This window comes from Martes martes (genome assembly GCF_963455335.1).
Source record: "Martes martes genome assembly, chromosome: 14".
Classification (NCBI taxonomy): domain Eukaryota; kingdom Metazoa; phylum Chordata; class Mammalia; order Carnivora; family Mustelidae; genus Martes; species Martes martes.
Window position 1 is genome coordinate 89,230,912 of NC_137902.1, and position 25,169 is coordinate 89,256,080.

Below are 25,169 nucleotides of genomic sequence, written 5' to 3' on the forward strand. Positions count from 1 at the left end.
GCAGCCATGTTTGCTGACAGGCTTTGGCCTCAGCGGTCTGAGTTCGACTGATGACAGCGTCCCTGGTTCTTCTTACCCCCTTTCCATGAAACTGTTGCCGTTGCTAAAGCACCTGTCCTCTGCACTTTGGGAGGGGCATCTTCAGTCGGGTGGACCTAAGACCCTTTCCGGAGTTAGGAGCCATGGGCGTGGAGGGGTCGGGTGCAGGCCTGAGGGTCGCTGGGTTTCAAGTTGGGCTGCGTTCGGGGGTTAGTTCGGGCGTATCTGGGAGCGTAAGGTGGTACTTGATAAATCGGCCTCCCGTCATGGTTCGGCGGCCTTTGTTCTCTGTGACGCTCTGGAGCTGATGCCAAGTCCTTAGAGTCAGGGGCCATCCCCGTAGCAACTGGGAGGTTCCTTTTCCCAGGAGGGCCGTTGGATGCTTAGCCGAAGCCTTTGTTTGCCATCGTACCTGAATAGGGGGGGCTTCTTGCATCAGTAGGACTGGGAGGGAAGAAACCATTCCAGGAAGCCCTTTGGATTGGAGGTCGCGCCGGCAGATCCTCGTTAGGAGGAGTCGCTGGTAAGTGGGAGCAAACTTGTCCGGGAGATCAGGGCACCCCAAGTGCACCCTCCACTCCGGTTAGAGAGCGGGGTCCTTGATTGGCTCTGTAAGTCCCCAGAGAACGCTGTGGAGTGGTGTATGTTCTCTGGCTTTGAGGGAAAGAGTTCCTCACCCCAGCCCCATCCAGTTGGTCTAGGTGCTCGTTGAGTTCTACAGTCGTGGGGGAATCAATGGCATGTTCCAGTTGCGGAAGGAACCCTGAGCCCGTGGGGTCTCGGTATCATGCGCACAGAATAAGAAGCAAGGGGACTGCCTGTCCACGAGCTAATGTGGAAATGTTTCTGAAGGTGAGCTCAGGTCGTCTGGCTTAGTTGAGCAACACCTACGGAAAGGCCACCAGAGTGAGACGTGAGCGTCCACAAAGGCGCGTTCTTGAAATGTACTTTTCCTCTTCCAGAGAACACTCCCCTCCAGAGATAGCCAACGCAGGGCTCATGTCCTTGGCGAGCAAGCCCCGCTTTAACCCACGTGGCCCAGTTCCCGACTTGAGCTCAGCAAGCCTAGTGATCGATCCCGAGTGACGGCTTAGAATCTGCATCCCTGGGACTTTTCCGAGGAATCTGTAACCGTCGTCTCTCTAGGCCAGAAGCCAAGGGAAGGGCTTGCCATCAGACGTGCCTGCCATACCTGTGGATTTGGGCAGGTTCCTTTTCCTGAGGTGCCTGATAGATCCTGAGGTCCCTGCACCTGCCAGGAAGTGACACCCTATCTGCTCCTGGTGAGGCGGTGGGTCGTCTGGAGGCAAGGGGTCAGGCCAGCCTTCCCGAGGGGCTTGATGGCCGCTGGCGTTCCGAAAGGCAGCCTCAGGCCCTGAAAGGCCTTTGGTCCCGTCTGGGTCTCTGCCTAGCTGTCTCCATAGGACAGTCTCATCCAAGCCTTGGTCAGATCACCCATGTTTCCAGGGATGCCCCGTTCCAAGCAGAAGAGAGTCTTATGGAACATCGGGAGATGGTGAGGGTTGCCATGGGAGATGAAGTGCTTCCCGAGACCTTTGGACTCGGAGGGCTCAGGTAGAGTGAAACGTGCCACGCTTTCACGTGCTGCCAAAGGAATGTTGGGTCCCATTCCTGTATGTCCTAGATGTGTAGCGTTGCTGTCCTTGAGGCCCAAGTTTTCCGCGAGGTGCAGCGTGGTGCTTGGGGCCCCGGTTCCTCTGCCGTGGTGTCTGGGTGCTGCGGAGTTGGAGCTCAGGTGAGGGACAGCCTCTCCTCCCTACACCGACTGCTGCTGCCAAACACCCAGGCTGAGCGGGGCCCGTTCTGTGGGGCCGCTGCCAGTGTCGAGCCCAGCATTGGTCACGGTCGTGTGCGTGGAAGCGACAGGGGCGGTTCAGGGGCGGCCCCCTAGGGGAATCCAGCAGGGGTGGCCGCTGCCCCTCGAGTCGATGGCAGGGTGGTCAAGGGGCCCTGGCAGTGCCGCTTCATCCCGCCCGTGTCATGCTCTGCATGGTTGCTGGGGACTGGAGGGGACAGCGGGAGGAGGAGCAGCCCCTGCGGCCGACAGGGGAGACGACGGGAAGGCTGCTGTCCCGCCCAGTCCCAGGTGGGCCCAGTCTCACCAGACAACGGCCTGTTGTAGACCCAGATGGTAGCCTCGTGCTCCGAGAGTCAGTCCTCAGCAGGACCTGGGCAGCCAACTCTGGGTGTGGCGGCCGACCCAGAGGGTCCTCTTGTGTCGTCCTCGGGTGGGCGAGGGTCCTCTTGCCTTGCCTCGTCGTCTTCTGGTGGGCTGCCCAGAAGTCTTCTCTTTGGCCTACGGAGTTCAGGTGTAAGAGAGCCGATCCCGCAGGCGTGTTTCCTCGTATGTTCACGCCGAATTCTCGCCCGGGCCCAAATCGGAGCCGCAAGTGGTGCCCCAGGGCCCTCCTGGCTCCCTTTTTCTGAGCAGCCCCGGAGACTCTGGTGCCTCGGGGTCGTGGGCAGACTGTCCTGTGGCACAGCTGTGGAGAGAACAGGAGGAGTGGTGTGAGATAGCAAGTGGCGTGTGGCCTGGGGCAGGTCTTACCTTCTGAGGTGTTGAGGTCGAGATCTGCCTGTAGGCCCCATGTGTGACCTGAAGAAAGGGAAGTTTCCCATGGGCCCCCTGGGGCTGAATGAAGGCTCCACTGCCAGGGTCACTCAGGCCCCTTCCCTGACCGTCCTCCTCCGTGACGGCGGGGTCCCCCTCCTGCTGGGCTGTGCCCTTCCCCAGCCTCTCTGAGAGCCCTCGACATGCCCTTCTCTGTGGGAGAAGCCTTTGCCCACACGAGTGTCGCAGGTGGCGTGGCAGAGACGACGTGCTCCCGACGCCCACGGGACGTGAGTTTGCACAGTCCACCGGCTGTGGGCCCGTGGTGGGCGAGGTGGGAGCAGGCCGGGTGGCCTTTCCCTGGTGGGTCTTCCCTGCCGCCAGAGGGCTCGAGGAGAGTCTCTAGAATATGCAACTCACATAGCGAAATGGTGCCACGAGGGGACCCGCTACCTCCGACGAGGCGTCTTGGAGGCTCGGGGACTGGAGGTGTGGGTCCGATCCCACGGGAGTGGCCGGCAGACATGACTCAGCTGGAGACCGGGGCCGACTCCGTGCCCACAGGGATGCAGCGCCGGGAGGGGTGAGCTGTCCTGCTCCTGCGAGCCCGGGGGCCTGTCTTGTTTGCTCAGTTCTCAGGTGCGTGAAGTGGGAGAGGAGGCCACCCCGCCTCGGTCTCTTCCCGACTAGTGCCGCTCGGGAGCAAGCCGTCTGCTGACTTTTGCAGGGTGGGAGGGCAAGGCTTGGGTGGTGCAGTGCGAGGCGCTCAATGGGGCGTGGAGCCCTGAGGCAGAAGAGCACCGTGCTTGGGCTGCCTGGGGTCCAGTCCCTCCAGGCAGCCAGTGCCCTCCCTCCGAGATCAGTAGCTCCTGGACGACAGCGCCCAGCCACCGCAGGGAGGCGCACGGATCAGGTGGAGGTTCTCCGTGGGATGTTCTCTGGGCTTCCTCGTGCCTGCAGGGGCTGGGACCTACCTCTCCTCCCCTCGTTGCGGTCAGAGGGTAGGGCAGCGCCCCGGGTTTTGTGTGGATTCCCGAGCTGCCCACAGCAAAGTCGGGGCAACGAGGGGAACACGTGTCCATGTCCGCCTGCCCCTTTTCCTGCCCAACTCACCCCGTTCCCAAGTCCTCCTCTTCTTCTGCTTCCCTTGTTGTCTCTGCCAAGTCCACAGAAGGGAAGCTTCTTGAGAGCTGAGAGCAAGAGCAGAACGGGACATGAGCACAGATTCCCCGGCCGCAGAGAGCCAGGTGGGGACACCCAGGCCCAGCCTCCCTTGCTGAGGCCCCTCCAGCAGGGTGAGCCGTGCCCTGCCGACTCGCGGCCCTCCTCCCTGCTCTGCTGCCCGGGACTGCTTCCCAGACGCAGCGGCGAGGGGTCAGGGTGGTGCTCGGAAGAGGGTGAGGAGGGCTGCCCAGGGATTTCATGCAGCAGTCCCGACGCGAAGCCTGAGTGCCTGGCGGAGACTAGGGCCTCCAGGGTGGGTGTCCTCAAAGCAGGGAAAGGGGAAGGAGCTGGGAGGAGGCGCTATGGACAGAGGAGAGAGGAAGCCCAAGAGATAGAGGTGGAAGGGCCTTACAGGCGCAGTGTGGCTCGTTCCGTCGGAATCGTCGTCTTCCGTGGACTCCTCCTCCGGGTCAGAGAGCAGCGAGGATGCTGGCGTGGCCGAGAGAGAGGACAAAGGGCAGTTAGTGCAGCTGACGACCTCTGGCCTGTTGCTCTGGGGACGCTGGGCTCTGCCCTCCGTGGGGTGGGTCCCTAGCTCTGAGTCCTCCCTGGCCTCGGTCGCTTGATGTCCACAGGGTGCAGGTGGGTCTCTGGTTGCCCGCCTGCTCTTCGCACCTCCGCTTCTCTCCAAGCCCCGGAAGCCCGTCTGTGTGACCCTCTCCCCCCCGGAGGCCGTCACTGTCCCTAAGACGGCCTCTGGGGGACTTGGCCTTCGTCGGTCCTTGTTGCTGTCCCTCCCTGCTCCCCTTCCTCCTCCTCCTCCTCCCCTGGAGATGCTCCGTGTCCTTCCCCCCTGCCAAGCTCCCCCAGTCCTATTGTTGTCCCAGAGGGGGCAGCCAAGGAAAGAGAGGAGATATCCTGGCTCCCCCGGAATCAAGCCCCTGATCCCTGTGTGCTGGGAGCAGCCGTCATGGTTCTGGGATTGCTGGGGGAAGTGCAGGGAGAGATGGCCCACCACCTCCCCACGGCCCATGTCTGCCCAGGGACTGAGATGACCTTCCCAGGGACGTGGTTCAGGCTAATCTGACGCCCTCTGTTTCCTTAAGGGTTACAGAGGTTGAGTGGAGACGGGCGCACAGGAAATTCTCCAGGCGCCCTCAGCTGTTCGGGGCAGCCCTGGAAAATGTCCAGCGGGGTGGTTGGTCCCTGAAACCCAGGATTCCTGCCCGTGCTCCTGCGGAGGCTTGCAGGGAACGGACGGGGTAGGGGTGTGTGTAGGGCCCTGGGCAGGCCTGAGGAACGTTTGCCGTTGGGGCATGCCTCGGGAGTGGGGAGCGTGGCCAGGGCTGTGTGCCGGAGAGGTGGGTTTGTGAGAGGAGCCGTGACTCCCTGGCCCTGCTCCCGAGAGGCTCCGTGCTATGCCTCGACGACAGCTGGTGAGGGGTAGAGTGGACCCCGGGCAGCCAGTGGGTGAAGCAGGTCCAGCAGCCCCTTCACACAGGCCTGGGGTACCCGGGCCCGCGACAGGGCGTCTCGAGGGCGGCTGCATGGGGGCGTCCTTCCCTTGGGGACACGTCCGCAGGTCAGATTCGGCTGGGGCGTGAAGGCTGGCCGAAGCTACGGGGCACGGGAGCCTGGGTAGTGAAGCCAGGGGAAGTACGCTTGCAGTTGTGCAGCTCTGGGAGTCCCCTGGAAGGTCCAGCAGCTTGGAGAGGACCAGGACGGGTTGGTCGTGGAGGGCATGAGGGAGAGAGTTTAGACCTGTCTTCCACCTCCTGGCTCACACCCGAACGCAGTGTCCTGCTTCTCTTGCCCAGGAGAGGGTGGTTGGGGCCGCCAAGTCCTGAGCATGACCAGGTCTGGGCCCGTGCCGAGAAAGATCCAGAATCTCTTGTGCAGCATTCCCGAGAGGCCATGAGCCAAGAGACCAAGCTTTGACACGTGGCAACGGCCAAGGGAGGCACGGGCAGCTTTGACGGGAAAGATCGTTCAAGTTGCCGCGCAAGGAGTCGAGTGGTGATGACAAACCCATCCTACCCGAAAGGCCCGTGGACACAGTGTCTCTTCTTTTCGTTCAGAAACCGTGAAACGAGCAAATCCTGCCTGTTGCCAAAGCACCCCTTTCCTTGGTGGTTTGTTACCGACCTGCTTCACTCTCCAGAGCGGCAGGGGCCACCCCATGTTCCCGGGAGCCCTGTCCCACTGTTCCCGTCCTCTGTGCCGTTCCCTACCTGAAGAAGAGGCTTCGTCCTCACTGTCGGAGTCGTCGCAGCTCTCAACACGCAGATCTGTCAGAACTGAAAGAGGAGCAAGGCTGTTAGGAGGGACACTGCCTCACCCCTTCATCCCAGGTGCGCTGGGATGTCTCTGGGCCGTGCGGCATCTGCCTGACCCTTTTGCTGCCCCGTCAGAGGTTCACGGGGCTGGTGGAGCCGGAGCCCTTGGAGGAGACGGGGATTGGAGTTTCATCCCTTCTGATGAGACCAGGATGCTGCAGCAGTCACCTCAGTGTCCGTTCTGCGTGCCCATGACCGCTGTCCCCTCCCATGCCACCACCTAAACCTCCCGTCGTTATGGGACTCTTGACGTGTGGCTAGCGGGAGTGAGCAACCGGACGTTTTCGTGTCCTTGGCGATTTCCGTGGACTACATTGAGATCATAAGTGACTGTGCACCATGGATACTAGCCAGACTCTTTCCTGGATCGCTCAGCACTAGAAACCCACCAGGAGCGAGAGACAAGGCCCGGTCTCCCGCGTGTGTCTCGGGCGTCCGTGGCTGGCCCGACAGGGCCGTTGATAGGGAAGACGTTCCCGGGCTCACGCCCACCCACCAGGCACTGCTGGAGGTCTTTGGACCCTAAGAGATTAAGGCGAAGCCCCAGTTCCTAGAATGAATGGGGAACAGATTCCGTGCAGCGCTGACCCAAAGCTCAATGTGATGTTCTCGGAACAGAGAAGCTGCTAGAATAGGTAATGGAACCCCAAAGGAACACAACGAGCCAGAACGTCTCTGAATGTGAAGAAGTAGGTGGTGGGTCCCTAGGAGCTGACCTTCCAATACCGTGGATCCCTCCCCTGAGCCAGCAGGATGGTGCTGGCATACAAATAGGCAGGGGCACCCGGGAGCGAAGTAGAAATGCCCAAAGAAAGGCGCTCATGGTGGCATCACGATGCTTGACAGGAGGACCGCCTAGAAAAAGCATCCTCTTCTGACGCAGCGAACAGAATGAAAAGGCAGCCCACAGACTGGAGACACCGTTTGCAGTCCTTATTTCAGGACAGGTGTGCTCACTGACGAAAACGAAGAACAACAAAGAAAACCAACCAAGCAAAGGTAGACCGGGATTTCACCCGCCGAAAGAACCGAGAAAAAGGCTGCAGTAGTCTGTGCCGCGAAGGGAACGAATGACTCGGCCGGTCAAACAGACGTCGTCTGAAAAGATGCTCGACGTGAGGCATCGTGAGGGCGATGCAGATCCAAAGGACGCGGAGCTGTGGCATTGTCTGTTAGGGTAGCGAGGACCCAACCCAGGAACTCAAACCCCAAACCCATGCTGGAAGGATGCAGGGAATTGGAGACTTTGTATGCAATTCGTGGGATGCAGAACGGTGCAACTCCCCCCCAAAGCCTGTTGAGTGTCCTCAGAGAGCGGCGCAAGGTACTCACTCCCGTGGACGCGGCACATGCGAGTGAGGACAAGAGATGTCGGAAAATCAGGTTCTGTTCAAAGACGCGTTTCTCACGAGAGGAAGTCCTGTTTGCTGCCAAAGAACCCTGAAACCCTGATTTGGCTCTGTTTCCATTCCCAGGCACTGAACTCCCTGCACTTGGCTATCGGCCCAACCCTTCCGAATCAGACGAGGCCCTCTTGCACGGGCAGATGCCCGCGAAACGTGCGGTGATTGTCCTGTCACACCCGTTGAGGTTTGAGGTTCTCTTTCGCCACGTTGCAACGCACAGAGCACCCTTCGTTCCTGCACGGAGGGGGCCCAGGTCCCCCCGGTGATGCTCAGTCCCTGAAGATGACCTCATTCCCCCTTCGATGAGACACCTTGTGGGCCCACCTCCGAGAGCCCCAGCTAGGACCAGTGGTGGGTGTGTGCTTTCCCCTGGGAGAAGGCCAGTCGCCTTCTTAGACACAGTATCTGCAGGGAAATGGGAGATCTCCGTGGAGAAACATGGAGTGAATTGGCCCCATCTGTTCCTGGCCACTGCTCCGTCGTCAGGGTCCTCCCCGAACGGGCTGTTGCACGAGGCTGCCCCGGGAAGCGGCCGGCAGAAGGGAGGAGTGTGTCGCAGCACGCAGTGCTTCCGATGAGGTTGGGAAGACGCACCGTGGGGCCTCCGATGCAGAGACGTGTGTGTGAGTGAAGTGGCACTGTGACCATTCCTGCCCGAGACCTACCTTGACGGGAGAGACCCGTGGACACTGATTCAGTAACAGGGCTTGGAGAAGACACACTTGTGTCTTTGGGGCACAGACCCACCCCCCCTTCCTAGTTAGCAACGGGATTTGTTTTCTAGGGGAATTGATGTGTAAAGTGCAAGGAACGAACACCTCTTTCAGTCGTAGGTGTTGAAGAGTTTTCACGTGAATGGACGTTCGTGACGTGACGGTGATGGGAAACGTCCCTGAGAAGGTGGACACCATTCATCGCCATGTCGAGGGGACGAGACACGTTCGAGAACATAGCAGTCACCCACCTGACACACTACACCGACCCTGAGCATCACAGCGCATGCATTCCCGTGGAAACACACCTCCTGCCCAGCACCCAATGCTACAGCACCTAAGAACAGCACGGTAGCTTCCGGGGGCAGGGTCACGAGTCCTGGGGTCTCGGTCCCGAACATGACCCTTCGTCTCGTGGCAGCGGGATCTGGATTCTGGGTGGCCCTCAAGATGGAGCCTGCAAGGAAGCCCCACCTTGCCCATGGTCCAGGTTGCTCCAAACCAATGAGTGACTCTAGAGGACAGCATACTTACCACTCTTCCTTTCCAGCAGGGCCACCTGCGATTTCAGAAAAGAAAACATGATGACCATCAAGTCATGCCTCGTCCTGTGGGCACAGCTCTTTTGTTCCCTTGGTGAGGGGCAGGGTCATGGGCAGTGATATGGAATCCACCTAGAGATTGCATGCCCTGGGTCCACTGGGTGGCAAGGCGGTGTCAGTAGTCCCCGTGAAAAAGCTCACGACCCTGTGGAGTGTAACCGAACCTGCTGTTTCCTGCAGGGTCTTGGGATTGGGGTGTCCATGGGTAACAGGCGCTCCCTCAGTAATCTCCCCACCAAGGACCTTGTACGTGCTGAGGTGTTGGGATCTGATTTCGAGCATGAGAGAAACAAGGGATGCTGTACCTCACCTGAAGAAAGGCTCACTTACCAGCTTGGTGAACAATGGGTCCTCTCCCTCTGTGCTGTCCACGTCCAGGCCATCGCACAGGCTAGCCAGGGGATCTAGGTAGATACACACAGAGGGTGTCGGGACCCCGACGGGGCCCTTCGGGAATCGCTCAGGGAGCTTTGCTTGGCGTGCACGTGCGGCCAAGTGAGTGGAGGTGGGGAGCTCCTCAGTATGGACTGAGCTGCAGTTGGCCCTTCCTGGATGGAGGAGGAAAGGTCCTGGAGAGGAGCAGGGACGTGAATAGAAACTCTGCCTCCTCTTGGAGCTACAGGGCCTGGAGCAGCTGTGAAACGGTCCATCTCCAGGGCACACCTACTGCCTGCACCGAGACCTGCACCACCTAAGAGCAGCGGAGTCGTTTCCGGGGACAGGGCCGTGAGGCCACGGGTCTTTCCCCAGGAAATCCCGTTCTGTTACTCCGACCCTGCTTCTCCGTCCCGCAGGACCTGGAATCAGGGTGGTTCTCATCGTGGAGCCTGCGAGGCAGCCCCACCTTTCCCCTTTTCCAGGTGGTTGCACACAAGGGAGTGACTCTAGAGTACAGAGTACTTACCGCCGTCCCCTTCCAGCAGGGACACCTGTGATTTCAGAAAAGAAAACAGTATGAGCATCAAATCAGGCTTTGTCCTGTTTGCGTGGCTCTTTTGTTCCCTGGGGGATGGGAGAAAACCAGACGGGGAAGGGTGCTAGAGGCCCGTGAGCCCCAAAGTACGAAGAGAGCAAAATGAGTCCTGACCAATGCGCCCAGTCTTCCTACAGGTCCCCCGTTCCGGGTCCCCCTGGACAAAACAGGTGGCAAGGAGGAATAGGTGCTCCCCGTCCCAAAGCTCCCTGCCCTCCAGATGGTCGGTGACCTGCTGTGGTTGTCCCCGCCCCCCACCCCCCCCCCCCCCCGCAATGCCTTCGGGATGAGGTGTCCTTTGGTAACACATTCTCACTCCAACTTCTCCCTACCCTGTCAGTTGTGCATGCTGAGATTTTTGTATGGGACCTTGATTAAAAAAGCCAGAAGACTTTTGTGTCTCCCACAAAGAAAGGCCAACGTACCACCCTGGTGAAAAAGGGGGCGTCTTCCTCCGTCGTTCCTGTCGAACGTTCACGCGCCTGTCCGTCCGGCGAGGCTAGGGAGACACACACAGAACGGTCAGTCCACCGGCGGGGCTCGGCAGGAAGCGCTCCGGGAGTTTAGCGTGGCGTGGGCGTGCACGGGAGTGTGTGGCGACGTTGGGTTACAGGGGTATGGACTGAGCAAGCTGCTGCTGCATCGAGAGAGGTCAGGGCAAGGAGCAGGAACGGAGAGAGAAACGTTGACTCTGAACTTGGGCTGCAGGGAATGGCATCAGGGTGAGCTCTTGCGTCCGAAAGAGGGCAAACGCTAAGATGCACGCTCCGTTGTACTGACAGGCAAGTTCCTGCAACCGGAGACTGTGTCGTGGTCATCGTCAAGACCGTTTCGTGGCCAGGACCGACCTGTGCCGCTCCTACCTCTCTCTCACCTCTTCCGAGGAGATTGTATTTCTTCAGAAGAACACTGTGTGGCAGGGTTGCATTCAATGCAAGCACAAGTACCCTAGAGGTTTCTATTTGTTCCTGAGTCCTGCCTGGTCAGGAAAACCAAAGACACAGGATTTCGACGTTCTGACTTCTGTGCATTCCCACAGAGTCCCCATCCACAGAGTGCTGATTCTTCCCAGTCTCCCTTTCCTGTGGCGTGTGGGCGTGTCCTTCGAGTCCGCGGCACCCAGTTTCCCGGGACACCCCTCCCCCCCCATCAGGAACCGTCAAGTTGATGAGAGAGCGGAGGCCAGGCGAGAGAAGGGCACTCTCTAACCTGGCCGTGTAGCAGATTGTCAGGAAGTGTGATCGGGCCCCAAGCTCATGAGGAAGCTTTCCTGGCAGTTGGCATTTGCCAGTGAGCCTTCCCTCTGTGCATTCAAGGTGTGAGCGTTTTTGTAAGGCTGGTGATGATGGGTTGGGAGACTCAAGTAGCTTCTGATTGCTTTGTGCTTCTACCCTGTCTGAGCAACGTCCCCAGCTAGGACAGATGGGGGCTCCTTCCTTTCTGCCCATCCCTGTCTGAGGAAAGGGAATCCTAAGCAACCCTCCAGGTGGAGCTGTGGTCAGCGGGGAATGTGGTGTCCTCGGGGGGTGGGCCCAGCGGGGATGGAGGAGGTTTGGCTTTGACACTTTGACCCGTGCCCTCGACTCCAGTGAGTGGGAGATGTCTTCTGACGAAAGGCACGCACTCAACACACCCACGTGCCCGGTGCCGTCACATCGACCCCCACAAGACCGAGCCCCGACCCTGAGACGCACCAGGCACACCGCCTGAATGACCTACTGGTTTGCAGGGATTGTAGCACAGGGTCCTGGTTTTCTACAGGACACTCCGCTTGTTCAGTCCGCCCCAGCCTCCGTTCCCAGGAGGAGCTCAGAATGGGGGACGCTCTCCAGACCAGAGGAGGAGAGAAAGCCCTACCTTGTTCTTCAGCTAGATCTGTCTCCCTGAAGGGAGTGACGGGAGACCAGGTATATGGCACATATCCGGTTGCCGGCTCCTGCAGTTGGGAGAAAGGGAAAGCCAGTGAGGATCCCAGCACCCTGTGCACAGCACGTGCACACATCCCTGTGCCCTTGGTGTCGTATGCCAGCTAGGCGGGATGCAGTCATTGCGTTTATGATCCAGAGACGGAGAAAATGACCTGCAGACAAGGCCCCGGCTCGGAATGTCAAATCTCCCAAGTCCATTTTCTTCAGCAACTCATTCCAAAGCCATTTCCCATAGACAGAACGACCTGGTGGAAAATGCTGACGACCGTCCAGTGCCCAAGGAGTGGTGGTGTTGGTTTCTCAGTGCCCGTCTCCATACGGTGTCCGTGAATGGCACGAACTCACTGCCGGCTCTCAGCACCAAGGCCGTTGTCTCTCCCCTCGGGCATGTCCATGCTCCGACGTTCGTGGAAAGAGAACTCAAACACTGGTTGTCCCTCAGGAGCACAAAATGGCTTTACCGAGGTGACCGGGCGGCTCAGGACCTGAGCCTAGGGTCCTGGGACGGAGGCCCCCATCGGGCACCCGGCTCGAAAGGGGAGCCTGCTTCTTCCTCTCCCTCTGCTACTCCCCCTGCTTGCGCTCTCGTGCGCTCTCTGTCTCTCTCTCTCTCCTTCTCTGTCTTCCTGTCTTTCCCATAAACAAAATCTCGAGGAAAAAGGAGTTTACCTGAGGGAGAGTCGGAGTTTCTTCCTCGGCGCTCCAAATGGGTAGCACTGCCATCGGGTCCTCCGCGGGAGCTGGGAGGATACAGAGCCACTGTGAGGACACTGGTGTGGCTGCTCAGGAAGTAGGCAGGGAGTTTGGATGGATGAGGACAGGAGGCGAGTGTGTGCGTGTGGGTGCGTAGGAGGTACGGGTGGCACCGCCGCCGGGCCTTGTCCTTGGTGCCGAGAGGAAGGGACTGGAGAGGAGCAGGGTGGACACGCGAAGAGGGTTTTTGTCTTTCTAGCGAAAGCGAGCCCGATGAAAGCCAAACAGTCGGTCCAATACATGAGAACCCCACCCTGGCTTCTGGGTGAGGACCGAGTCCCATAACCTCTCCTGACTGACGTGCCACTAAGGTGTCCCAGGCTGCTTTTTGGAAATCAGCCCAAGACCCCCATATGCTGTGACTATATGCATCACGTGTCTGTGAGATTTTGCACGGCATCCAAAGCAGCCAAGCTTGCCGGGCTGAATTCACCCCTCAGCAAAGAAGCCTGTTAGTTTGCTTCACGCCTCATTTGTCGTCAGAAAATCCCACGTACAACGCTGGAGAACACTGACACCGTAGCTTCCGTAAACAGCCGGCACCGTCAAGGAGTCTGATAGATTCCGTCCACCATTCTTGAGCTGTCCCTTGTGTGTGTGTGTGTGTGTGTGTGTGTGTGTGTGGGCGCGTGCGTGTTTCCCATGAAGACAGTGGCTGTCCAAAGCCTCCCAGGTGTTGGGACCAGTGGGAAGTTCCTTACACTGAGGAGTGTCGGAGTGTGTGCTGACAGCGTGTAGGCCGGCTTTGCAGGAGATTGGCCCCGGGGGTGTTGGGGCCAAAGCTTCCAACCAAGCTTGACCTTGATTTCCTATTGGCCAGTGGTGTGTGAGCGTGTGCTTAGAGAATCTGAACCTTCCTGAGGCTTACGGAAATCTTATCGAGTACAGTGGATTCCCTCCCCGATGCTTTTCTGCCACCGGTGGTGTGTACCCAGAGACCAGCTATGACCGACGTTGCCCTGTTCTGTCCTCCACGGGTCCACACCCTTTCCAGCCATGTGGGCTTGAGCCCGAGGATGTGGCTTTTCTCTGTGCCCTTGACTCCAGGGACCAGGCTATAATCCTCTGTCCTTGCCCTGGCTTCTGTGACCTTAGAAGCCAGTGTGTCAGGTTGGGTCCTATCGGGGACCATCATAGAATCGAGGTTTTAGGCTGTGTGCACAGATGCTGGTGGCCCTTTGCTAGCTAGCACCTAGGGTACATCATGACGCCCTGGCTGAGGGACTAACACAGGTGCGTCGGCCAGAGCGACTTTCAGATTGAAACCTGAGCTCAAATCTTGGCTTTCCACGTAGGAGGTCAAGGGTTTGGATCCTTCATCTCCTCACCATGGCCGTCTCAGGAAAGCAAAGGGAAACGTCCTCCGGGTACAGCTGTGGTGAGCAGGGGAAGGAGTATGTAAAGTGTGCCAGGGTGATGAGAGTGTTTTTGAAAGGGTGACACTTTGATTGTGATGGAAGGGTGAGAAAGATTTCCTAAGAAAGGCACACATTCGTGTTCACAAGCATGACACATGGACACACACACACAGAGAGACACACCCCCGAGCACCCACGCACACAGGCCTTCATCCGACGTGCAGACGAATCACCCCTCCCCTATGTACGAGTTCTTCCAGGCCCTGTACGACGTGGTGACCGTGCCTCACTGGACAGTCTCGGTCAGTATCCCCCACCCCCATTCCTTGTTGGAACCCAGAATCGGGGGCGGCCTTCTTTGTACTCTAGATTTCCTCCCAGAGCCCGATGGTCTTAAATACGTACAGCTGTCGTTCCTCCCAGCGTCTACCTGCGATCGGGGAAAAGGAAACACAGTGAGGATCCCAGCCTCCTGTCCACTGTTGGGCCAGCTCTTTGGTTTGGGGAGGACTTCGGGCAGCGAACTGGCTGAGGTCCCGTGGTGGAGTCCATGTCCCCCCACCCGAGTGAAAGAGGACAGTTTGAATGCTGCTGGAGCTGTTCGTGGCAGATCTCCGGAGTCCATTCGGATCAACAGGCAGAACGTTCTCTCTCAAGGAGAAACCGTTCCTGCGGAAGAAGGTGTTTGACCCCATGGAGTCTGTAACGGAGGCTGTCCCGTGTCATCACCCTTTTTGGGTCCAGTGTGCGTAAGAGGTCGGACCCGGCATTCCTCCACAAGGGGAGACCGCTGCCCCCTTCCCCTGGGAGGTAAAGTGCCCGACATTCATCAGACTCCGTTGATGGAAGAAATCAAGGAAGGACCATTTCTGTCTCTGAGAAAGAGAGGCGAGCTTACCTGAGGGCGAGCTGGGGCGCCTCCCTCCGTCCAGCCCCTCGGAAGGTCCTTGGACCGGCCCTCCACAGGGTCTAGGAGAACAGAGAGGAGCCGTCAGGACATTGGCTGCGCTACTGAGGAATGACTCAGGGAGTGAAGTGTGCTGGATGTGGATGCGGGGCCAGAGGGAACGGATGTGAAGAGTGGCCAAGCGAGGCCTGACGTGCCGCTGGGCCCACGTCCTTGGTGTCCGTAGAAACACGGAGGAGGGGAGCAGGATGGAAAAGGGAAACGGGGCCTCGGTTTTCAAACGGAGGGGACGTCACCAGCGGGTACTCCTCAGCGTCCGTCTGGGAAACGCTCCAGGCACACCGGGTTTCAGGGCGCAGTCCCCTGAGCCCTCCTGCCCACTGCGAAGCCAAGCCAGCTTGCTGCTTCTTCGCCTGGTCATGGGGCCTGTTCAGCTGTCTTCCCTGCATCTCTGCTGAGACCCTATCGGTCCTCTATTGCCTTGGAGTAGTGGGTTTTTCGGGGACGGAATCTAAGTGCCGTGGACGGTGGTATCCGTTCGTACGTGTACGTTCAGTGACACTGCTCACCTCTCTGATGCTTTGTAGACGGCGCTGCCGTCTGCGGGGAAGAACGTTGCCCTCCTATCTCATGGAACCTCTGTACCCGTGTCGACATGACCGGCCCTCCCCCTTTCCTCCCTGCACCGTCCCTTCCGGGTTCTGGGTCGACGAATGTCCCTACTCTAGGGTCCTCAAAGCCTGGGATCGCGTCACGTGCCTCTTTCCTTGTGTGCTTGCTTTCAAACTGTGTGTCAGGTTTCCAAGGTACCTCTGTGTCCTCAAATACTGGAAACCTTTGTTTCCTCGTATGCCTGAGGAGCGCTCCAGGATGTGTACGGATGCCATTGAATGTGTCCATTCCTGCCGTGATGGATTTGGGGGCTGTGCCTGTCTGTGGCTATTGGGAACCCAGCTGTGTGAGACGTTAGCGTGCCGATTTCTGTCTGTTTCCCGAGTGAGAAGACGTCACCGAATGCATCGGCCCAGTTTGTAGAATGGTCACCCCATGGGATGTACTGGGTGCTTGAGTTCCCCAAACGTGGTGAGGTCATTGTGTTCCTTGGAAGGTACGTAGCACACACCCGTGTAAGGTGTGGCTCGTGGGCGGAAGTGGAGGGGGGGAGATCGTGAAGCCTCCTGTCGTGTTCTGTTCCATTTTTGTGTTCAGCGTTCCTGGTGGGAGACATAGCCTGTTCCTTCCTACACATCTAAGAACCCTGTTTCCTGGAGAGACCTCTGTGGGCCTGTGTGTTCCAGAAAGACCTACGATCCGTGCCTTCAGCTAGTAGGCGCGTTTCCCCTGTGCCCCTTGGAGCCAGTTTGGATGAGAATTTCCTCGTGACTTGTGGACTTAATGGGGACGGACGGCATAGAGGGAAACGGCTACCAGCGAAATGGGAGGAAAATGTGTCTCAGCAGTTTAAAAAGCTTCGGTTGTGTCTGTGCTACTGAATGCGAGAATGCGTCTGCAGTCAACGTAATGAGTCAGTGTCCAAGGTACCTTCGTCGGTGTCCCCGATGGTGTAGACCTGATCCTGGAGGGAGAACCGGACCTTCTTCTTGGGTGGCCGTGGAGGGGCCGGCGCGGTTGTGGGCGGCTCCACATCCTCGGGGAGAAGCTCCTCACAGATGGCTGGGAGACGCATAGAAAGAGAGAGCAGTGTCGGCATCTTGTTGTGAGAAGCCCAGAGGGGGATTGGACATTCTTTCCTTGTAGTCCAACCGTCTCCCGCCCCTACTCGCCAGCTGCCCCGCAGGCATTCCTCCCTCCAGGTGGGCCTTCGGAAGAGGTCGCGGTGTGCTGTGCTCTGACCTCCGCCCCCTCCCACACCCACAGGTTCTGTGGGCAGCGGCTCGTATTGAGGAGAGACCTGACAGAAAGGCAGCAGAGCGCCGTGCGCACGCCTGATGGCCTGGGTTCACATCCCACTGAGCAGCCACGCCTACCCGAGAGTGTTCCCGAGAACCCTCTGGTCCCCGTTTCCCTGCCCTCCGGCCTAGACGTTAGGGTGCCGTCACGGTGTCCCGAGTGATTGAGTCCAAGGAGCATTCAGAAGTGGTACGGTTTTCTGAACGTAGAAGCGATTTACGGAAGGCAGGTTCCCCGAGAAATCCCAATGAAATAACCCAGACAAACGAACAAATCCAGGCATCGAACCGGGAGGAGAAATCAGAGGGTGGAAAGGAACAGCCAGAGAGAAGAAGCCGGTCTGTGTACAAGGGGGGCAGCCCGCTTGGGAGAAGAGAACTGAGAACATCGACAGGCACATACCCGTACAACAGCAGTTGAGATTTCCCATCGTGGGGACCTTTACACCTGTTTACCAAACTGCAAGGGGCTCGGCTCACAGAGTGACAGTTGAAACGGAAGGATGGGGGCGTGTCATCAGGTCACCGTGGCGATGGCTCGTGACGGAACTCTCAGAGGGAAGGCATCCCTGCACAGTGTGGGGTCATGGAGGGAAGTGGGTTGGAGAGGGGTCGATGGGTGATGGGCATTGAAGAAGGCACTTGTCGTGACCAGCTCTGAGCGGTGGAGAGAAGTGTTGAATCCCCGAATTCTACTGCAGAACGCAATACTGCACTGTACGCTAACTACCTACCTTTTTGGACATTAAAAGAAGGATACTCCTGAGGGCACATGGGAGACTTCAAGGTTCCTTTTTTTATCTGCTCCTCTGGAAAACTCCGATTTATACGAGATTGCTTCACAAAGTCTCTCTAGGCGTTCTCGGGTGGCTCAGTGGGTTAAGTATTGGCCATCGGCTCAGGTCCCGCCCTTGGAGTCCGGGATCAAACCTAGCATCAGGCTCCCTGCTCAGGGGGAGTGCTTCTCCCTCTGCCCCACACCCAAGTCATGCCTGCTGTGTCGAATAAGGAAAATATGTATAAAAACAAACAAACAAAAACAAAACGCTTCCTGCGGGGCTGCCCTCCCCAGGAATTCCCTGTGTTCCTTCCAGGAGCCCCTCGGAGCCAAGGGTGACAGTTCCTAATATTGTCTGTGGGGCGGACTGCCGGAGCCAGGAGCTGAGGATGCAAACATCTGTCTGTCCTGCAGGGGGCCACATCCATTGTAAGTCCCTGCGGGCCTGGCCACTGCCGTGTGGCCTCTTGGAAAGTGACCATTCAGAACTCCTTGGCAACAAGCCAGGGGATATAGGCATTTGCAGGCAGCAAATGTGACGTGATTTCTTTAAAATAGTTTCTGCCTGGGGCACCTGGGTTCCTCAGTCGCTTAAGCAGTTGCCTTCGCCTCAGGTCCAGGCCCTGGGATCCAGGCCGTGTGGAGCTCCCTGCTCAGGGGAGGAGCGCCTGCCTCTCCCTCTGCCTGGGTCTGTCGCTCTGCCTGCTTGGGAGCTCTATCTCTCTGCCCAAGAAGTGAGTGAATTTGTTACAAAACCAATGAACAAGTTAATGAAAAGGAAACGTAAAGGAAGATATTTTATGAGTTGTGCAACGGACTACGATGGGAGGGGGAACAAAACCAAACGAGTGCCAGCATACGTTGACACACGACAATACCATCGTCATGCTGCTTCAGGTAACACAATTAGAGGCTTTTATCGAATTGATATCTAAATAGATCATTTTTCTGGCCCAGTTTTGGAAACCTTTCTTAATGAGGCTATGAAAATACGTACCTTTAAGAAGTTAAGTTTTGAATAATATCAAGTCATCTCTGTCATTTTGGCCAATGTCGGATAACAATGAATTGGCGTTTACGACTTGGCGAGGGTTTCCTTGGTGGTGGTGGTGTGAAGACAGGTACAGCTATTTAGAGTACCTGAGAGACGACGATGGAGGAAGTTGGATGGGTTTCTGACGTTCTGTCCAAAGGGACTTTTTTTTTTCTTTTTAAAGATTTGACTTCTCTATTCGACAGAGATGACAAGTAGGCAGAGGCCGGCAGAGAGAGAGGAGGAAGCAGGGTCCCTGCGGAGCAGAGAGCCCAATGTGGGGCTCGATCCCAAGACCCTGGGATCATGACCTGAGGCGAAGGCAGAGGCTTTAACCCACCGAGCCCCCCAGGCACCCCCAAAATAGACATTTTATTTCCGACAGCCGGGGCAGGTTCTTTGGAAAGAAATTTTCCAAAAAGCCTGAATCGGAAACCCATCGATTTCCGGAATCTGAATTTAAGGTGAGGTGGACTTTGGCATTTGAACGTTTCCTCTGATGTTTGCCCTCACCTGATGATGTACAAATAGCCTACCGTGGCCCTTCGCTTTGGGACATCTTCGTGTCAGTCAAGAAGTGGGTGCTGGGAAAGGAAAGCAAAAAGAAGCCGGGACCCTTCTGTTTGGGGAATTCGGGACAGCCGTCTGGGAGACACCGAGTGGAGAGAAATCCGGTGTGCTCCCGATTTTGAGCAGGGAGTACAGGCTCGTGACGGAAAAGCACAGGCACGTGTTTTGCGAGGATGAGGATGAGTGCTGGCAGCTGACAGGCGTTGCGTCGTCTCTCTTTGAGTCCGGAGTAGAAGGATGTGGACCAGGTGGTGGTGGATCTGAGCAGGTCCATGGGCCGGCAGTCAAAAGGTCACGGTGCTCGGACACTTGAAACAGGAGGTGTGCCTAGGGTTTCCTTCCTGATGGGCCTTGACACTCGCGTTTCAGAGCGGCTCTCTGAGCAAAGCTTCCATCGTTAGGAATCTTCCTTGAGAATTCTCGCCCATGTCCCTTCTGCCATCTTTCTAACAGGAAAACAGCAGTGATCCGAGTGTGATTTCCTACCATCCCCTCTCACGGTCTGGGTGGCTGGCCACGTGCTGCGGGTCCCTTCTGCCCCTGGAAGGTGGCAGTTTGCTAGTTCCCGGATCATCCGAGCTAGCTGAGTCTTCAGACTGCGTCCCGCTGAGAAGAAGGTTTGAGGACGGCCGTCCGTCCCATCTGGATGGTACTTAGGGTCTCCTTTCTGGGTAGACCTGATGGCTGACTTGCGTTCTTGGAGGAACGCTGCTTCTGACGTGTTCAGGAGTACTGCGAGGAGAAAGGCAAGGTGGAAGGCACTGGACGATGACAAATTTAAAGCACTCCAGAGTCCAAAGAGTGCGTTTCTTGCTGCGACGCTGGGGTCTTTCCCCGTCTGTTCTCACAGAGAGATTCTGGAGGGATGGCAAGACCCATGACGTTGTGTTGTGGCGCCTCTGCTCTTCCCCTGGAAGAGAGCCTGCTGTCCCCTTGACCCTGAGCGCCGAGGGGCTGGGTGGGTCTGCTGTTGTGCTGGGTGGATGCACGTGCCCGGTCAGGGAAGGAGGAGGGCGCCGCTCCACACAGACCCTCTGGGCGTGCCCGGGGCTTTCCCCGCAGAAGCTCAGTGCGGGTCCAGGAGAGGGAGGTGGTTCCGGACCCCCTGATCCGTGTCTGTTTCCAGGTGAAGGTGTGAAGAAATACCGGCACTTTGGGGTCATCCTGACGGCCTCCAAGAGCCTCGGCCTGAGCCCATCTAGCGCGCCGTGGAGGTGTTTGTGAGGGAGGCCGGTACGCTCCGGATGCCCCTGCCCTCTGGGAGTCCCGTCCTGCCTCTCGCAGGGGCCTAGCAGCGTGCCCCTGTTGAAGAGCATGGTTCCGGGGCACCGTGGGAAGGGGAGACTGTGGGTTCCAGGTCACTGGTGGGAACGAGGAGCTCTGTGGAGGGCTGGGCCACCCCAACGGACAGAGAGATGCTTCCAGTCTTGCCCTCAGAACGGAGGGGTTATTTCCCACCTGGAGGCTCCTCCTGCTTCGCGGGACGTGCTGCCCGAGAGAGGCGCTGCCTCCTGGGGAATCCAGGCACGTGCCGACCTTGGCCTCTGCCGAGAAGTCTGTGCTCGGTGGCCCACGGTGGCAGGTGGGCCCGCAGCAACCCGGTGTCCACGTCAGCCTGACCTGCTGGTCACAGCCCCTTCTCAGGTCTGAGAAAGCCCCGTGGCTCGTTGTTGATAGCCCTTTGTGATCAGATGAAGCCCCTGAGGTGGTCGTCATAGCTGCCCCTTCTGTGGCGGCTCCCAGAGGGATGTCACGTCTCGTGGGGCGCCATGTGGGCTCGTCTCTGAGCCCAGGGCCCTGTCCCTTGTCCCCTCCTCCGCTGGGGCTCCTGCTCAGGTCAGCTGGGGCAGTTAAGAGTGTCCTGCCTCTGGCCAGCAGTGATGGGAATTCCCTCTGCAGGCAGAGTCCCAGGCTGGCAGGAGAAGTGGGCGTGGTCTCCGGGCCAGCGCTGCCAAATGGGTCAGATGACCTTTCAAAATCTGGGGAGGTGAAGGGTTCCAAACCTCACGACAGCCCCCGGGCCCTAAGTTAGCCGCGTTTTTCGGGAACCATCAGACAGCCTTTGCGAGACGTGAGGACGAGTGAAATGCGCTGCCTGGAGTGGAGGTTGTGTTGGCGTCTGGGGCTTCTGTCTCGAGGGGTTATTCAGGCCGGCGGGGTGGGGGCTAAGGGGCAGGTTATCTGGGGCCGACGTGCGTTGCTTCCGAGGAGCCCCCTGTGTTTGAGCAGGAAGGCGGGGGCTGCAGTCCGAACCGGCACCTGGGCCCACGTTGGTCACCACGGTGGTTGGGTTGAGGGGAGCACAGGGCCGGCCGGCTGGAGTCTGCAGCCCCTCCACTGCCTTTAGACGGCCTGCACCCAGGGCCCACGGCACCTGGGGCAGAGCCAGAGTCGCAGGGCCCAGCAGATGCTCATAGGGAAGGACTGGAGCCAGGGAGGGAGGCAGGCAGGCTCAGGCAGCCGCATCAGCCAGCCAGGTCGCCGGGGGGCTGAAGCCCGGCTCTGCTCTGTGCTGCACTGGAGGGTTGGCATGTCTCAGGGCAAAAAGCACACAGCGGGAAGTCTGCCATCACCACAACCCTGAAGTAGACGGTGTGGTGTGGCGCGCACTCAGGCACCTGGGTGCGGTGGGGGTGTCTCCTCATCCAGTCTCCTTTCGAATGGCTAGGTCAGCACCTGGGCGTTGGACGGAGGGCAGCTAGCTAGGGGGCGGGAGTTCTTTCTGAGGAGGCTGGCAGGTGGAATGCTGCCCCGTGGCTGGGGTGGGCAGTGGGGGTAGAGACCAAAATAGTCTGCTAAGCGCTAAGGCTTAGGATCTGTGCAAGGGGATTCTTGGAAGCGCCACAGAAGAAGAGCCCCATCTGCACGTCACTGCAGCTCTGTTCCCCCTGCACAAACCTTGGATGGGTGCCAGGAGGGAGAAAGGGTGGGAAGGAGTATATTTGCTCCTTCCTCCCCTATGTGGGTTACCTTCTTCCAAAGAGATCCATCGAGGACATGGAACACAGAGGCCGAGCGGCCTGGTGGACACCAGGAGAGGGTGTGCTGTGCAACCGGGGTAGGAAGGGCTAGACCTGCCTGACCATGGTGGATGCAAAGGGGGCACTGAACAGGTTTGTGGGCCTGGGGCAAGGCGGTGAGCTGCAGGGCTTCACCATCATCCAGGAAGCCTCCATAAACGCCGCTGCAAATCCTTTACAACCCCTCTGGTTTTTGCCTTGGGAGAAAATTCTAGAAGCAGAACCCTTAGCTCAGAAGACATGAGCGTGTTTGGCTTGGAGATGTGGAAACTCATGGACACGCCATGCCCTGGCGACCAGGATGCAGGTCTTGTGGCCTCTCTGCTTCCATGGTGATGTCTTGCCTTCTGTGTTTGGTGAAAATACATCTCATTAAGCGTGTGTCCGCAGGTCCTTCCTCCCTACTTTGCCATTAAATGCCTGTGACTGTACACGGTGATGTATCTTGTGGGGTCTTAGTGTCTGATTGTGAAAATTCTCAAACTCACCTGGGTACGGATTTGCAGAACTCATGGAAAAGCTGCATTCAAGCCAAACAAGAATTAATAAGCGGGGACTGAGTGAGCTGAGGATCGTGAGTCTACCTTTGTGACTCTTGTTTGAAACCTTGCTGGTTCTTTAATGTTTCTTCTTCCAGATCGAGGGAAACGGTATCTGAAAATATCCATGATCTACAGAAATGTGATGAAACATTTCTGTGTGAACAAATGGGAGCATTTAACTTCTCTCCCTCCCTGAACCCTCCATCATTCAGGAACTCTCAGGGAGAATTCTTTCTTCCAAGGTACTTAGGATTATTGGCGTAAGTTCAGCACAAGCGCCTTTTTCTTGTAACAGGACACCGCTGGAAACATTGGTTATTTTACCAAGAGATTGAGTGAAATGTCCAATTTGAGAGTAACGTGTATAGACTCGGATAACGACCAGACAATTTTCAGGAATTAAGGGTGACTTTGTGGAGCCCCTTGGCAATAGCGGCTTCCCACCTCGATGACGCAGTGCCGAGGAGCCTTGCCAGATGAGTAGGGAATGTTACTTGTTGGAAGGTATGGGAACCTCAGGATATTTGGGGGACCTTGAGAAGAGGAATCCACCCAAATCGACAGGTATCGCAGTCAAGTCTGATGGGAGTATTGCGCTTGGCTTTGGCCTGGACGCACTACTGAAAGTTCACTCTAGAGATTCCTCATGAAAAGTTTCAGCACAGCAGGGTTTCAAAATCTGTATGGAACGGTCCGTCACTATGCCTGCCAGGCTTAGTTAGAATAGATGCTAAGAAACCAAGTGTGCTTGTGGCTGCCTTCTTGCATCTAAGAAACCATCCCAAATCCATTGAACTGAAATCCATCACCCATGTGGACTGGCATCCGCTGCCACCACCGCCAGGTGTTTCTGTGCCTCCAATGGGTCCCGTGAAGCTCTGAATCTATTTAGTTCACAATCAGGTCTGGGGACCTCACTTTGGAGGCTGGCAGTGTTTTCTGATTGGGAAAATCCTATCGTAACTATACCCCAAATCGGCCCAGAATCCTCTAGAAGGTGGTTGTTGGAGGGCTTGCCCTTTGGGTCAGTAGCATAATCTCTGGTCAGGAGTGAAACAACTTCAATCTCCAAGGTATAGGTTATATTCATACTGGGTGGTGATTAGTTGTTGCTTTTTTTATTTCTTTTTTTTGAGTTCCAGGGTCCATGAGAGGCATGCCTTAGAAAGGAAAGACCGGAGGCTCCTTTCAGCCAAATAGAGTTGTGAAAAAAGAAAGGAAGCAAGACTAACAGAGTCACTCACGTAGAGTAGAAAAGACATTGAGGAGGTAGAGTAGATGCATATCTCCTATGGGAGTTGTGTGTCGTTGAAGTGACGGAGTAGGTGAATGGGAACCATGTCAAAGGTGAAAGACGATTCCAGGAGAAGTAAGCATCTCTAGGACGGTCATGCAAAATGCAGTTGAAATAGGGTTTATGCAGATTTTCTGTTTTGGTTCTGGGAGCAGCAGGAACTTTATTTAGACTCCTATCACTAGGTGCACATGGTGATGGACCTCTGGGCCATCTCCTGGCCCATATCCTCCTGCTTGGGTCTGGCAAAGATATCAAGGAACTCCCGGTAGCAAATTGACCATGTGTGTATGATTTGAAGGTCTGCCAGCAGCAATGCTGTCTTTCACAGATCGCGGGGCCCTGTGGTTTGGGCATCTTTGAGCTTGTGCTCTCTGCTGGAAGGGAGGGGCACGCTTTCAGTTTTGGGTGACATTGTGTCTTCCCGAGTGCGGGTCCTGAGACCTCAACTAAATGCTCTCCTTGTTTTTACAGGTGGTGCCTCAGGGCTCAGAGGACATGGCCTCATGGGCAGCATCCAAAGGGTCTGGCCTCTGTCTTCTTCAGTGCAGATTCAAGTGCAACATGTACAGGAGTGTGACCCCTGCCGTCTCCCTGGTGGATGTACATCACAGTAGTAAGTTGTCTTGGTTTGGAACCTTCCGCCTGAGTTGAGGTTCAGGCCTTGACTTGGGTGTCTTTTTTGCTGGCTTCTGTCTTTCTTCCAGAGGGAAAGATGCCCTCTTATTGTTGATTAAATTGGAGATGTACCCTTAACCAGAATATCTAGAGTTTGCTGCTTGGGGAAAATTACTTGGTGGCACATATGGAGAAGGTTCTGCAGGTCCCTGCCCCATACAAAACATCTTAACTCCAGGTTGCGTCTGTTAGCAGAATCCTGAGTTACTGCAGGGTTATCTTATAAATAGAAATTCTCTCCAAAATAGTGTTTTCTGCCAACACATTCTTTTTAGGGCCAGTAAACTAAAGAATATTGGGCATCTTTACAAATGGATCTCTGAGTGGACGTGCTTTTTTTTTTTTTTTTTTTTTTTGTAAGAGGGGGAGGTGGGAGAGAGAGAGGTAGACACTGGGCAGGCTCTACATGTTTTGCAGAGCATGACACAGGGCTCGATCTCACAACACTGAGATCATCACCTCAGCCAAAATCAAGAGAGTCAGTAAGAAGGTCACTCACATAGAGTAGAGAAGACATGAGGAGGTAGAGTGTATGCCCATTTCCTGTAGGAATTCCATATCACTGAAGAATCAGGGTAGATGAGTGAGAACAT